General features: G+C 40.4%; 1 non-coding gene across 1 annotated transcript; it reads right to left on the bottom strand.

Moving 5' to 3' along the window:
* Positions 1-15,131: 15,131 nt before the first annotated feature.
* On the bottom strand, positions 15,132-15,237 carry LOC120109829 (small nucleolar RNA R71). Its single transcript, XR_005510359.1, has one exon. It is a non-coding gene; the product is annotated as a small nucleolar RNA R71 (small nucleolar RNA).
* Between the last annotated feature and the right edge of the window lie 224 nt (positions 15,238-15,461).

Below are 15,461 nucleotides of genomic sequence, written 5' to 3'. Positions count from 1 at the left end.
GATATCTCTATTTAGGCAGAATGAATTAATCTTGATCTATCTTTCTACTTGCCTAACTTTGATACATAATATCCTAATACTTGTTAAAATATCCTCCATTTTGTATCAAAACTCAAAATTAAATACAAAGATTCTGAAAGTGCTCTAATGTTATTGAAATATGCGTTTTCAATCTTAATGATTTAAGATGAGCTATAATGTGGAAGATACATATCTCAAATTATGATTTTGAAAGCCTCAATTGAAAATCCTATGTAATTCAGAATCTGATTTTGTATACAAGCTTAGACTCAATATGATTTCTAAATAAAATCTTAATGTAAGAAAAACAGAATTAATTCTGATGCCTTTGGTTGATTGCTTCGATACGCATCCGCAACATATCATTTCTTATCTTCAAAGTGTACTAATATTGGTCCAAATGATGTGTCTTTCGAAGATCTTGATTGCAAACAAAAATTTCTAAATATATGATCTTATTTTGATATTAAAAAGATTTATTGTGCTTCATGTATCCATTGCAGAAAAACTATAATTAAGAAATTGAGTTCTATAAATAGATATACTTCAATGATCATATATATGTTTTTCTCTCCTACATTATTAAAGACTTCCATCAATAGAGTGAATGATCTTAAAACTAGAAATATTTCAGTTCACTCAAATGACTCTAAAAGAAAGAAAATGTAAATGCTTTTGAAAGAAATTGAGCGTCAAATGAATCATTTTCTGATTAATATTTCTATACATTTTCTCTAAGATTAAGAGAAAGCATAACTTGTTCGTAAAGGATTAGAAAGAGTAATTACTACAAATTTTGGAATAATACTAGATTACTCTACATTCTTGATATTACAGAATTTCAGTGTTATTCACGTTTATCACTAAAATCTGAAATTCAACAATTTAAAATGATTAAAGAAGAATGCATCTTTTGAGGGGGAGCTTTAGATATTCAGTATTCTATCCCAAAGACACTTTATTTTGATGCATACTTTGAATTTTATGGATTGATTTTGATGAACCTCCTTATATTGCAAGACATGCTTTAATTTCCTTGAGATGAGTTCTATAAAGGTTGTCTTATCTCAAACCTTGAGTCTTATGAAAATAAGCTGAAATATATTTTTGAGATTGACAATCTTATTGAACATTATCTTAGGATTCTAAACTCTTAAATGGAATGATCAATTGAGGGGGAGAAAGAAAATTTCAGAAGGAAAGGTCTTATGGAACTTAATCGCATAAATCCATAACTAAAGGAGAGAGAAAGAACACTAAATGAAAAGTGATTCTAATACTCTCCAATATGTATCATCTGAAATTTAAATCTGAAAATCTGTATGATACACCTTGAGGCGTGTTATTTGGTTAGTATATCTCATGCATCACTCTTGAACCAAATTATAAATCTTAAGAGCCTCTAATTTAATGAAAAAGGGGGAGAATAACGTGTTAAATTTTCTTGAGTATCTCGTAGAAAATCTATTTTGGAATTCACTAATGAGTCCTAATTGGCTTGCTCTTTAGAACTTCAATATTGTGCCAATTCATATTTTTATATATGTATCAAATCGTGCTTATTTTCTAAAGGAATAAAAGAAAGTCCTTAAAAGAGCTCTAAGATATATCATAAATTGCATGAATTCATATTTTGGTATTTGTGCCCCAATGCTCTTATTATCATATAAGAACTTTGAAGTCATTAAGAATTAATGATCCAACATGATGATATGTTTTTCCAAATATATAAGTTTTGATCTTTTACTCTGAAAATTAATTAAATTGCTCTCATGTTGATAAAATACTTAATAGATTGGGCAAAAGGTCTTAAATGAACAAGCTTTCATACTTAGTGAAGAGAGGTTAGATTTTCACTCATATTTTTCCTTGAATATCATTTGTGGTACTTCTTGAATTAACCTAAGGAAGATTCCACCTACACTTGATTAGAAAACTATCTGTGGTATCAACTTAGAAAACTTCTTGAAAACTATCTTAATTGGCTCTGATCTGTGCTCACTAATCTGATTCCAATATTATTGCCTTAAGTTATATGATTCATATCCTTGCAATAATTTAACATTCAAATCAGAGTACAATAAGGGAAAGAAATATTTGAGTGTTCTTATCTTTGTACTTAATGTTTCCCTATCTTTTTGATGTTGTCAAAAAGGGGGAGAAATATCTAAGTATATGCAAATATCTAAGTATATGCTCATAATGCCTTTATGCTTTGAATTGAATACAAATCAGCTTAAGATTGTGTTAAGCTGATTAAATCTAAAGCATTATCATGAAGTATGTTTTAAAAATATATGTTTTCTACTTCATGCAACTTTGCTATGTATTACTTCTAGAAAACAATATCTTTTATATTGCATATACTCCAAGTTTTGTCATCATCAAAAAGGGGGAGATTGATGACCCAAAGATTGATTCATAGATTGATTTTGATGATCACAAAACCTTGAAGTATAGATACTAATGTTTATGTTGCAAGGAGAAAGATATTTATTTTGCAAGGAACATAGCAAGTTGGAAGAACACAAGAAGGCCTCCAAAAGCTCTCAAGAAAAGTTAGAAGAAAGCTACAATTCATTGGCCCAAGTTTAAAGTTCAAAAGGTTCAAATTGGAGGAGTAAAATCAAAGGAAAAATTCGAAAGAATAGTCTTCGAGTCGACTCCTGAGGAATTCGAGTCGACTCCAATGTTTACCGAGTCGACTCCGGGGAAGTATGAGTCGACTCCTAGGAGTCACAGGCAGAAAAGTCAGAGAGCAGTTTTCGGGTCTGAAATTCGAGTCGACTCCAGTGGAACGCGAGTCGACTCCGATGGTTGGCAGGTCGACTCCAAAGAAAGCAAGAGTCGACTCTCAGCGGTACATAAAGAAAAAGTCAGAGAGCATTTCATGGACTCTGAGATTCGAGTCGACTCCCGCAATACACGAGTCGACTCCGAGACTGCGCGACCATCAACAGACAGAAGATCAAGTTACTGCCTCTGAGATTCGAGTCGACTCCCAGACAGCTCGAGTCGACTCCACGATAGCTTCACGTCAAAAGGCAGAAGACCAACTTTCAGAAACTGAGAGCCGAGTCGACTCCGAGGAAGTTCGAGTCGACTCCAAGACTGGACGAGCCAAAAGACAGAGGATCGGGAGTTCGGGCTCTGAGATTCGAGTCGACTCCCAGGACAGTCGAGTCGACTCGAGAGGACAAAATTCAAAATTGGATCCACGGACTTCAGTGGATGAGCCGACTCCGAAATTGCCAAGTCAGCTCCAGAAGTTGGCGAGTCGACTCCAGGTTAAGACGAGTCGACTCCCAGTCGAGGCAAGCACATTAATTCAAATTTGGAACAGTGGCCGAGTCGTCTCCGGTAAAACACGAGCCGACTCCTGCAACAGGCGAGCCGACTCCTGATCGCGCGAGTCGACTCCTGATCGCGCGAGTCGACTCCGATCCCAACGGTAACATTGTCAGGAAATGCAGACTGTGTCCAACGGCTCTTTTTCTTGTCTCTAACGGCTATATTCTTGTTTCCACGCCATCTAAAGCTATAAAAACAAGAAGAGAGCTAGGGGAGAACTCATGGAAGTGGGAGAGATCATCTAGGAAAGAGATCTCAAAGAGATTACAAAGGAAATCTCCCATAAGCACAAAAGGGCCATTCAAAGTGAAATAGAGAGAAGAAGAGCATCCAAGAGAATCCCAAAGCTTCCTCTCCATCCGTGTGCTGCCTCAGTGATCCTCTACCTCGTGCCAAATCAGAAGAGGGTCAAGTAAAGAAGAAGCCGAGCTCCTCCATCTTCAAAACTCGTTTGAGGGCTTCTCTTTACTCTATTTATTTATATTATTATATTTGCTTGCTTAAGAAGCTTTGTTTTGCTTTATACTTTGTTTTCAATATCTTGTAACTTGATTCAATCAAGGGATTGAATCAAGGGGTTAAGGTTTGTTGGTGAGCCAAAGGGAAAACCAACGGAGATAGGTTTGTTGGTGAGCCGAGGGGAAAACCAACGTGTAAGGGTTTGATTGTGATCCCGGGAAAACAATCGGAGTGGTTCTAGTCGGTGAGCCTGGGAAAACCGACCGAGTTCGTTGTGACCTCGTAAAACAACAAGTTGGGTTGTGAGCTTGTAAAACAACCGGCTATAATCGGTAGGATTATAGTGAAATTCCCAAGAAGTCTTGGGGAGTGGATGTAGGTGCTGGGGTGCACCGAACCACTATATGTTTGCTGTGTTTGTAATGCTTTTTGTCATTATCTAACTCACACACTTACTCACTTAGATAAATTGCTTGCTTAACTATTATCCGCGAATTCTTTAGTTGCAAGCATACTCAATCAAGTCACATTCTATACATCAAACTGTCGCTAAGTTTAACTTTCACTGCGCATATATACAACTTAGCATAATTAATCAAAAAGTGCTAGAAGTAGCTTAAAAGTTTTAAAAGACCCAATTCACCCCCCCCCCTCTTGGGTTGTATCTACTGGGCAACAGTAGTAGCTGACCACTTGTCCAGATTGATTGTTGAGTTATCTGCAGAATCCTTACCTGTATCCGAAACTTTTTCGGATAAACAACTAATGATGATTTCCCATACCAATGTTCCATGGTATGCTGACATAGTCAACTACCTCGTTACTGAACAAATGCCCAGCTCTTGGACCAAACAAGAGCAATTTCGCTTCCTAGCTCGTGTGAAGTGATATTTCTGGGATGAACCATACCTATTTAAATATTGCCCTGATCAAATCATCCGACGGTGTATCCCTGAATACGAACAAAGGAAAGTCCTTTCCTTTTGTCATGACCATGCTTGTGGTGGTCATTTTAGTGGTAAAAAGACGGCTGCAAAGGTTTTGCAGTGCGGATTCTATTGGCCCACACTATTTCATGACTCACACGAGTATTGTAAAGCATGTGACCGATGTCAAAGACTAGAAAAAATTTCAAGAAAAAATGAGATGCCCCTGAACCGGATCTTAATTGTAGAAATCTTTGATGTTTGGGGTATTGATTTTATGGGTCCTTTTTCTATGTCATTTGGGCACCAGTACATACTCCTAGCTGTTGACTATGTATCTAAGTGGATTGAGGCTATCGCGTGTAAGACCAATGATCACAAAGTAGTGATCAAGTTTCTTAAGGAGTCTGTCTTTGCTCGCTTTGGCACCCCTCGTGCTATCATTAGTGATGGAGGGAAACATTTTTGCAATAGAATTTTTAAAGCCCTTGCTAGGAAGTACAACATCACCCACAAGGTCGGTAAACCATATCACCCACAAACGAGTGGACAAGTTGAGATTTCCAATAGAGAAATCAAGACCATCCTTGAAAAAACTGTCAACCCATCTCGAAAGGATTGGTCCCTTAGGTTAACAGATGCATTGTGGGCATATCGAACGGCCTACAAAATACTAATTGAAATGTCCCCATATAGGATTGTCTATGGCAAGGCTTGCCATTTACCTGTCGAGTTAGAACACAAGGCCTATTGGGCAATTAAACGCCTAAATTTCGATCTCGACAAGGCAGGAGAACATAGAAAGCTACAGCTCAACGAGCTTGGAGAAATTAGGAACGATGCTTACGAGTGTGTTAAGAAGTACAAGAATCGCATGAAAGTCATGCATGATAAAATGATTACTCGTAAAGAGTTTCACCAAGAACAAAAAGTTCTTTTATATGATTCTCGATTACATCTATTTCTTGGAAAACTTAAATCTCGCTGGACTGGCCCATACACGGTAGAGAAAGTGCATCCGCATGGTGCGGTAGTAATATGCAATACTAAGGATGGTAGGTCGTTTCAAGTCAATGGACATCGTCTAAAACCATACCTTGAGTATCTGAGTCCAGAAGTCGAGGAGACACTTCTGATCGACCCTGTCTATTATTAGTAAATCTACATTTTGTCTGGCTGAAGACATAAAACTTAGCGCTCTTGGGAGGCAACCCAACATAGAGATATTATTTAAAAAAAAATAATAAAAAAGTTACTAACATGCAGGTTTGGGGGTATTTTCCCTAATCTTCAAGTTATTAGCCATATCAAGGTCCAAAATCAGGTAATATCTCCTCTATCCTATTACTGTTTTAATTTTCTCAACATTGAGGACAATGCTGAATTTAGGTATGGGGGTGAGAATATTTTTGATTTTTGTGCCTAAAAAGATTTTATAAAAAAATAATAAATAAATAAATAAATAAATAAATAAAATTAAAAAAAAAATTACAAAAAGGAGGGATTTCAAATTTTTAACTCAAACTCTAATCTTTTTTGCTGTACAAACTAGGAATTGCTTAGACAATAGCTTTAAGTTAAGGAATATAATAGCAGTTCTAGCTTGAGTTTTCGTCTCACCTATCTTCTGCTAATATGATACAAGATGATTTAGCACCTACACGTAAGCACATGAATAGTGGGGTATATATACTTGCAACTAATATGAATACTTTTAATCTTCAGGATAATTTTAAGTTATATGTGTGATGAACACCCTAATAAAAAAAAAGATAAACTAAAATAAAATAACGAGTTTATTTTAAGTCTTCTCACTGAGTAACCGGGCCTCTTGCCTAGCAAGCAGCGAGTGTTCGCGTAAAAAGGTGAGTATGATTGAGATTAAACTCTGAGTGACTAATTTGGCCTTGAAGCCTAGTTAACTTGAGTTATTAAGCCTGTTAGGGTGTCTCTACACCTAGTTCCCTGAGCCATCTAGATCGGGAGTCATTGGCCTAACACTCGCTACATAGGTTAGCTAGAAAGCTTAATAAGGCTAGATATTGCACAAGTCATTCTTCTTAACATTCAAAAATAAATAAATAAATAAATAAATAAATAAATCTGGGGTGTTCATTACCATTTAACTCTAGAAAGTCTTGAAAATTAGAGTGATCATGTTGGAAGTAAGTAAAAGTCACTCATTTATATGATACTATCTTGTACCTCACTACATTCTTGACTTGTTAGCAGATAGATGGGGAGTAATGGAACTTGACTTAGAGTCTGCTTAAATATGATAGCAATAAGTCTTTATTGTCCTTGCAATTCTAAGTTCATACAATAGTACTTGTTCAAATTTTGAGTTAAACATTAGAAATCCCTGATTGATGAAGTTTGTGGGTAACTTCACTGCAAACCCTCACGAGACAACACTCATCCACTAGGGTAATTTAGGGGTTTAAAGGCTTGTTGCACGTGCTAAGTGCAATCGTTACTCCCTACGAAAATGGGTACATATCGTAGTTTGTGTATTTAGCTTCAATTCAAAAAAAAAAAAGAAGAAAAAAAAAGGAGAAAAAGTCATAAGTTAGACTACATCTTTTTGTGCCCTCATTTTATCGTTTGCTTGTTAATTGCTAGAGACTAGCAATAAGCTAGTTGGGGGGTGTGATGAGAGCACAAAAGTACGACCTACATGTCACTAAAATTAGTGTTATTGCTAACCAATAATGATAAATTCACTGAGTTAATATTATATTTGGGTTAGGCACAGATTATCATAAATTGGAGATAAAATGCATATTGAGTACAAATTTGACTTCAGAAGAATCCCTTTCGAGATCCGAGTCGGGTCCGGATCCGAATCGGGTCCAATTTCTTTGTGCTTTTAGGTAAGAATTTTGGGCAAATCTAATTTGACCATATCATAACTATGAGGTGCTGGGTGACTAGGGTTGTCAACGAGCCGAGCCGAGCCCGAGCCACAGCAGGCTCGGCTTGGCTCGTTCCAACAAAATCTAGGCTCGGGCTCGGGCTCGGGCTCGGTACCGAGCCCTGTACTGGGCTCGGGCTCGGGCTCGCCTAGCACAGCCCCGGCTCGGGCTCGAGCTCGTGAGGCTCGTTTGCCCGAGCCCGAGCCTGCCCCGGCGGCCGGCGCCCCATCTCCGTCGCCTGTCGGAGAGAAGAACCCAGAAGCCGGCCATCCCCATCCCCATCCCCATCCTTGCCCCCATCTCCGTCGCCCGTCGGAGAGAACAACGAGCAGCCGAGCTCGGTTCCGAGTCCCGACGATTCGTCGTCGGAGAGAAGAACGAAGGAGAGAGAAAAGAAGAAGAAGAAGAGAAGAAAGAAGGAAGGAAAGAAAAAAAGAAAAAAAAAGAGAGAAGAATAGACTCACCTCATCGCGTGCGGCGGCCGCCGGCTTCGGCCGCGAGCACCTGCACCGCCGGCACGGGCGTCGGCCGCAGGCACGGCCGAGGAAGCCGCGGGCTCGGCCGAGGAAGCCGCGGGCTCGGCCGCGGGCGCCGCCGGCCGTGGCCCGACCCTCCCGTGCGAGGGACTCCTCGGCTCCTTCCCTGATTCGCCGGTGGAGGAGGGCTTCTCATCCCCTCCTCGGCTCCTTCCCTGATTCGCCGGTGGAGGAGGGCTTCTCCTTCCCTGATTCGGCAAAGAGAGGAAAAGGGAGGGGGAGAAACGGAGAAGAAAGAGGGGGAGGCGCCTCGCGTGCTTCTTTCCCAGGCGGCGGAAGGAGGCAGCGAGGCATCGGCGGCAGTCGGCGGAGGAGGAAGGCGAGAGGGGACTCAGGGGAGGGACACCGCCACACTGACACCGGGTGCGGGACAGCGGGAGCCGGGAAGATTCTGGAAAAACCCAGAAGGAAGGAGAAGAAAAAAAATAAAAAGAGAGAGGAGGTGGTCGGTGGAGAGAGGAAATGGGTTATTGGTTGGGCTCGTTTGGGCTCGTGAGCTGCTCGGGCTCGAGCTCGGGCTCAGGCTCGGATTTAAACGGGCCTCATTTTGGGCTCGGGCTCGGGCTCGTTTGACTAACGAGCCGAGCCCGAGCCGGGCTTTTACCGAGCCGGGCCCGAGCCGAGCCCGAGCAGCTCGGCCCGTTGACAGCCCTATGGGTGACCCATGACTTGAAAGACTTGCAATTGACCTCCAGTCAGAACAGATGACTCGTGAGCCAAATTTCACATCACACTATTTTTTTTTATCTTTATGACTAATTGGACGGAACTTGGTATCTCCCAGCTCCCATCTCAGGAGGGCAAAGAAAGTCCCAGACCTTCTTCCAAAATCCAATTCCATTGCAGAAACTGGCACATGACCCATATTCAATGAAGGGAGATCCTTTCACCCGCATCAAAGCAGCTTCATCCATGCGAAAACAGGGGAGAGGGAATGATCCCATGCGTCCGCCACATCGATCCCAAGCGCCCGTTCGAATGCATCCTACTCCCGTGCCAGCCACCGTGCCAGCAACGCCCGGAATCCCAGCGTCTGAATCCAATCTCCGGCGATCCCGCACTGCATCTTCACCGCATCTCCACCGCATCCATGCCAACGTCCCTGCGCCCGGATCCAAGCCCTGACCGCCTCCTCCAAGTGATCCTGCATCCGTCCATCTCCCACGGCGTCCTCCCAAATCAAGCCTCCGCCTCAGCCCGCCAGCCCCTCCTTCCATCCGACGCAGCATCCACATCTTCTTCCTCCCATCGATCACGTTCCCAGCCGGCCGTGATCAGCGATCCAACCTCCTCCCAGCGCCCGGATCTCTTCCGTGATCGGCTCCTTACAGCAGCACATCCTCCGCAATCCACCCAGCGATCCCGCGTCCGTTACCTCCTTGCGGCGTTTTTAGCCTCTCCCGTTGTGGATGACGCGTCCGGATCCGCCCCACAGATCACGCTCGCCCATTTCTCCTCCTCTCCATGCTGTGGCGTCTATAAATAAGGGAGAACGAAAGGGGGAGAGAGGAGGAGTGGCCGGCTGGTCCAAAGGAAGAAGAAGGGAGCTCTCGGCTGAAGGAGGTGCTCTCGGTTGAGGCCAAGAAACAGGGGGTGGTCGGCTGGTTCAACAGGGGAAGGAGTGTTTGGTTTGGAAGAAAAGAAAGTCCTGTTCAAAAGAAAAACAGAGCCTCCTCTGTTTTGGTTTTAATTTATTTTATTTGTTTTGGTTTGAGTTTTATGAGAGCAATGTTTCTTTTTTTTAGTTTGAGTTTTAATTGAAAATCTTATGTTGAGAGGTTTGGTTTTAAGTTTTAATTTTAAAGAGTTTTATTTTGGTGGAGAGTTTTACTTGTAAGATTTTTTATTTTATGCCGCAATTTTAATTTCTTTTATGCAATACACTAAATCGTCTTTTATGCAATCTATGTTCGCTTCAATCTTCTTAGTTTCATCCATTTTAATTTATGCCAAAGCTCTTCTTTGATTAATTAAATATATAAATGCTTTTTAAATCTAAGTACCTGTCTTTTAGGTAGTTTCAATTAAAAACATTCTCCGGTAGACTAGAGAATCCATCAACATCCTCAAAATAATTTTTTCTTTTATCATTCAAAAATCAATTTTAAATCCGAGTGAACATTCTAATTTTTATGCAACTTCAATCGCCTTCCTGTGGATCGACCTCTTACAACCACTATTCTTCGGGTAGAACAGGTAAGAGTAAATTAAATTTAAACTTTGTTTGTCGGTTCTAACAATGATCTGTTTAGTATATTTTTAGGTAAACAGGAATTGGAAGAACAAACACTTATAAGCATCATCGGAAGAAAATGAGCCAAGATTAAGATGATGCTTATAAGCGTCGCCAGAAGACAAATTCAAGATTAAGACGACCTTTATAAGCATCGTCAAAAGCCAAAAAGCAAGACTAAGACAACATGTATAAGTGTCGTCTAAAGCTAGTATTAAACCCAATCACCCAAACAGCAGTCCTCGCATTCCGATTTCAGCCTTCTTTTTCTCTCTGGTGCCGACCGACCAACTCCAATCCCCCGAGCTCCACCTCCACCCATCCACACAGGTCTCTTTCCCCTCCCCCCCTCTCCGGCACCTCCTCCTTTGCCATTTTCCTCCTTCTTGTTGCTGCCCATACCCACCACCAATCTGCAGTGCTCTTTGAAGATCCGGCCGACCACCCTCCTCCGGTCCACTGCCTCTATTGTGGATCTTAGCCAGCCTTCATCCATGCCGGTAAGTCCAGAATATTCTCTTTATTTGGATTTTGGCCTAAATTTTATTCTATACATATTTAAAAATTCTGGATTGTTATATAATAGCAATTTCCCAAATTATATGGACCACTACAAGAAATAATCTTTTGTTCTATCATGACTTTTTGACAAATGTGAAGAAAGAGGGCCCATTTAGATCATGGCATAGGGAAATTTGGAACCCAACAACCCCGGCCTTGCGGTCCTTTGGATAGGGAGTGTGATTTTAGATGTTTTAATCCCTCTTCAACTTCACTTTGATTTCCCAAAGCTATATAATTCTATTAAGGGCAAACACACTTAGAAGCTCCAAGTCGTTCTCTCTAAAATAGCAACAAAAAAGATTGATATATAAACTGTTCTTACTTCTAGGATAATTATAGACACATTGACATTGTTAACAATCATAAAATAAAAATATATATTAAATCCTAGTCACTTAACATCCATACTATTTGTGCCTTAGCCACCGAAAAATCAACATACCTTGTAAATTCATCAAGTGATGTAATTTGATTGGGTAGACAAGTTTGAGAAATCTATAGCAGTAACTAACTAGTAGTGTAGTATTTTTCATAGCCTAAAGTGTAGGAAGTGAGATAGATGGGTGATAAGTGCTGAGTAATTTATAATTTAGTTATCTTTCCATAGCACTTATCAATGTTTTTAAACTGATAAATACGTATTTTACCATGAAATTGAATAATCATTAAAATAAATTTAAAATATGGTAAGAAGTAAATAATTCTTTTCTTAAACCAGACTCTGAACTTGTCTCTCTCTTGGTTGCAATCTTTCATCAAAACTACAGAAAAACATATAAGGAGGGGATTGTATGGATCCGGTTTGGTAACCTGATGGAGTTATAATCAAGCTAAGGTTATAATTAAATGGGTTTTGATCCTAATTAGATTGAAAGTTATAATTAATGGGGAAAAGGTTTGATTAACCCTTTTTATTAAGTCATGGTCTTGTTTTTAGTCTTGCTTATTTTATCTGGTCGAGTTCGGTCTAAAGCAGTTTAGCAAGAATTAAATTTAAATGACATTGGGCTCGAGAACAAGTTCAACCAAATCAACGATCATGACCCACCTCAAATCCAAAGCCAATTTCCGACCAATCCCATTCCTTTCTCGCGACCACTGTCCATGGCTCCCCCAAGCAATCCAACAGTTCAGAAATTCTCATCTCCACATCATGTTTCCAAACTAAGCAAAATAGGGGAGACCTTTGTTTTAAATCCACATATGCCCATTTTCACGTCAAAATAGAGCAAGAAAAAGAACTTTTCCCAAAATTACTGAAATCACTGTTCATACGAACAGTATTCCAAGATGACACTATTCATATGAACAGTATTCCGTGAAAACACTGTTCATATGAACAGTGTTACAGAAAACAAACTCATTTCACTATTCATCTTCTTCCTCCCGCAGTGCATCACGGCCGTCCATGGCGTCCTCCCATTGATCCTCAAATCAGCTCCTCCGCCATCAGCCGCGTGCAACCAAATCCTCTTCATCCGGATCGATTCCCAGCTCCAAGCCTGTGATTCAACCTTCACCGCGTCCATGCCACACCCAGCTTCCGTTCCAACTGCACCAGCAGCCCAGATTCACGTCCTCCGATCAGCCCATTCCATCCACGAGACCCACGGAATCCTCCATGCGTGCAGCCAGCAACCGAGTGGAAGACCAATCTCCTCTGCGATCTTCGTCCGCCCAGCCACCAACTGCCGAATCCCAGAAATGGCATTCCGACTCTTCCACTTCTGGATTCCCAACTCCAAGCCGTGATCGGCTCCTCCCAGCGTATCCCCTGCAACCATGAAGGAAATTCCAGCAGCCTGTGATTCATCCCTCCCGCATCAAGCCAAGGATCACGCATCCAAGTCGGAATATGTATTCAACCCCTTCTCCCGTCCGTATTCATCTTCCACGGATCACTCTTCCGCGACCAGCTCCCATGATCCAGCCGTTGATGTGCATTCCGCCCAAGGATCATGCGTCTGCTCCCCTTGGACTCATTACCAGGGAAAGATCTATATAAAGGGTGGAAGGGGCGCTCGGTGGAAGGAGAGGAGAAAAGGAAGAACAAAGACGCTCTATTTTGGAAGAGAAAGAAGAATAGAAAAACAAAAAAAAAGGGAGAGAGGGGAGAAACGCTGGGATGCCAAATGTGAGAAGAGTATTTTTTATTATGAAGACGGGAGGTCGTCCGGAAGCCATGCGCAGCTAAACATCTAGTCTAGGGCTGGATGAAGCCCTAGCAATGTAACAGGCCATTTGTTGTTCTTACTCTTTTAATTTTTTTGGAGCTTGTTTAAATTCTTATTATCAATGAAAAACTTCTTTATGATGTTTAAACTTTGAGCATGCTATTTACTATTCATATTTGCTAAAGTAGTCTAAGATGATCCATGCCTAGGAAGATGAGGTGTACTGTACTCTAGGTTAGCATAATTAGGTAGACACTTTTTGCTATACCTAAGATGGATCTTCCTAAAACTCTTTATGCTTTTATTTTAAAAGGCTTGTAGCCAATTTGCATGCCTCTCCAAAAGATAAAAAAAATTAAGAACACAAACCCTGATGCACTGCTATGCGGTGGACTTCAAACCCTAGATCCATTTACTTTGATAAATTCTAATTCATACTTATAGATTAATTTAGTTAAATCAAGTTTGCAAAAAAAAATTTTTGATTTATTTTTAAAGAAAAATAACTTATTCTCCAATCTCTGTGGACCGACATCCGTAATCACTATCCTACAGGATATGTACTATTGCATGGTTTATTTTCGAAATTGAAAGAACCGATCAATTTTTGGCACCATTGCCGGAGATTGCTAGCATGGTTGTTTTTCTTTTCATAAAAAAAGCTTTAAAAATATATATATATATAAAATAAAAATATTTTCTATTGTTGTTACTTTTCTTATCTCCTTTTTCTCTCTTACTAATTTTTAATTTTTTTTTGATATTATTTGATCAGAAATCGAAGAGAAAATCTGGGACGATCAAAAAGGGGACTGCAAAAAAGGAATGCTGTAGAGGTTTGCTTAAAAAAGAAAAAATTGCTGGAAAAATTTTCTTTGGTAACTTCTAAACCTTTCTTGTTTAAATTGATTCCCAATTAGCTTGAAATTTTGTGGTGATTGTTTGATTTTAATTTCAGCAAAAGTGTGAATGCATGCTTAATACACATACACCAATTGATCCGCACATAGTAAGGGCAATCACCCTAACAAGATAAGAGCCGGATTTCATCACCGGACTCTTGCCCAACTTAGGTGAACTCAATCTCACATAGTGTTAGCTTAATTAAAATCAATTAGACGTTGGCTCCTAGGGACATTCGAGCTCAATAGGACGAAGATCACCGAAAGTTGCACTAATTTCGCTTTGTGGCTTAGTTAATGTCTAGGTAAGCTTTATCCCTATAAGGAAGACAGTTCATCTGTTTGAGGCAAGTGGTTTTTAAGTAGGACCTTTGCGAACGCATCTGACCCCCCCACTTACCGGGAAGCTTACCTGGTCAACTCAGTTTATTAGACCGGATTGGAGGCTTAGGTGCCCTCTTCAAACCAGTTAGGAGCTGTCTAGTGATTTTAGGGCAAATACAAGGATTTGATGTGTTTTTCTTTTATTGCATGCTTGACTGATCAAGTACTAGTTTATGCAAGGGAGTCATTCTAGAGTACGTGACTTATTACCTTTTGATCCTGAAATAGAACGGACCCTTAGAAATATTCGAGCTGAGATCAGAACATTAGAATCATCCCCACCTCCTGAGATGGCTGAAGAACAACCCAAACTCCTGAGGGAGTACTTCACTCCCACCATTTACACTTCCCCATCTTGCATTCGATTACCTGAGGTAGCAGCTATACAATATGAAATAAAGTCTAGTGTGATCCAAATGCTCCCATCTTTTTATGGGCTCACCAATGAAGACCCATATAAATACTTAGATGAATTTCTTGAGATTTGCACCACTGTCAAGATTCAGAACTTCACTGATGATGCTCTGAAACTTAGATTATTCCCCTTCTCCCTTAAAGATAGATCCAAGCAATGGCTGAATTCTTTAGAAGCCGATTCGATTCATTCCTGGGATCAAATGCAACAAAAATTTCTTAAAAAATACTTTTCCATAGGAAGAACGAACCAGTTTAGGCGTGCCATCACAAGCTTCTCCGAAACTGAGGGAGAAGAATTTTATGAAACTTGGGAGAGATTTCGGGACCTAATCCATAAATGCCCACATCATCAAATACCTAAATGGCAGATAGTGCAATGCTTCTATGACGGATTGACTGAACGAAACCGTCAGATGATCGATGCCGCATGCGGAGGAACTTTCATGCTTCAAAACGAGCATGAAGCATGGCAATTATTTAAAAATCTCAATGAAAACTTCCTCCACCATGCTTCCTGTTCTCGTCAAGCACCCTCGAATTTCCAAAGAAAAGGGACCATTTGTGAAATAAGTCATTCTA

The sequence above is a fragment of the Phoenix dactylifera genome, chromosome 2 (assembly GCF_051530095.1).
Source record: "Phoenix dactylifera cultivar Ajwa chromosome 2, Ajwa_hap1_PhDact_Kaust_v1.1, whole genome shotgun sequence".
NCBI lineage: Eukaryota > Viridiplantae > Streptophyta > Magnoliopsida > Arecales > Arecaceae > Phoenix > Phoenix dactylifera.
This window is presented reverse-complemented; position numbering and strand designations above follow the sequence as displayed.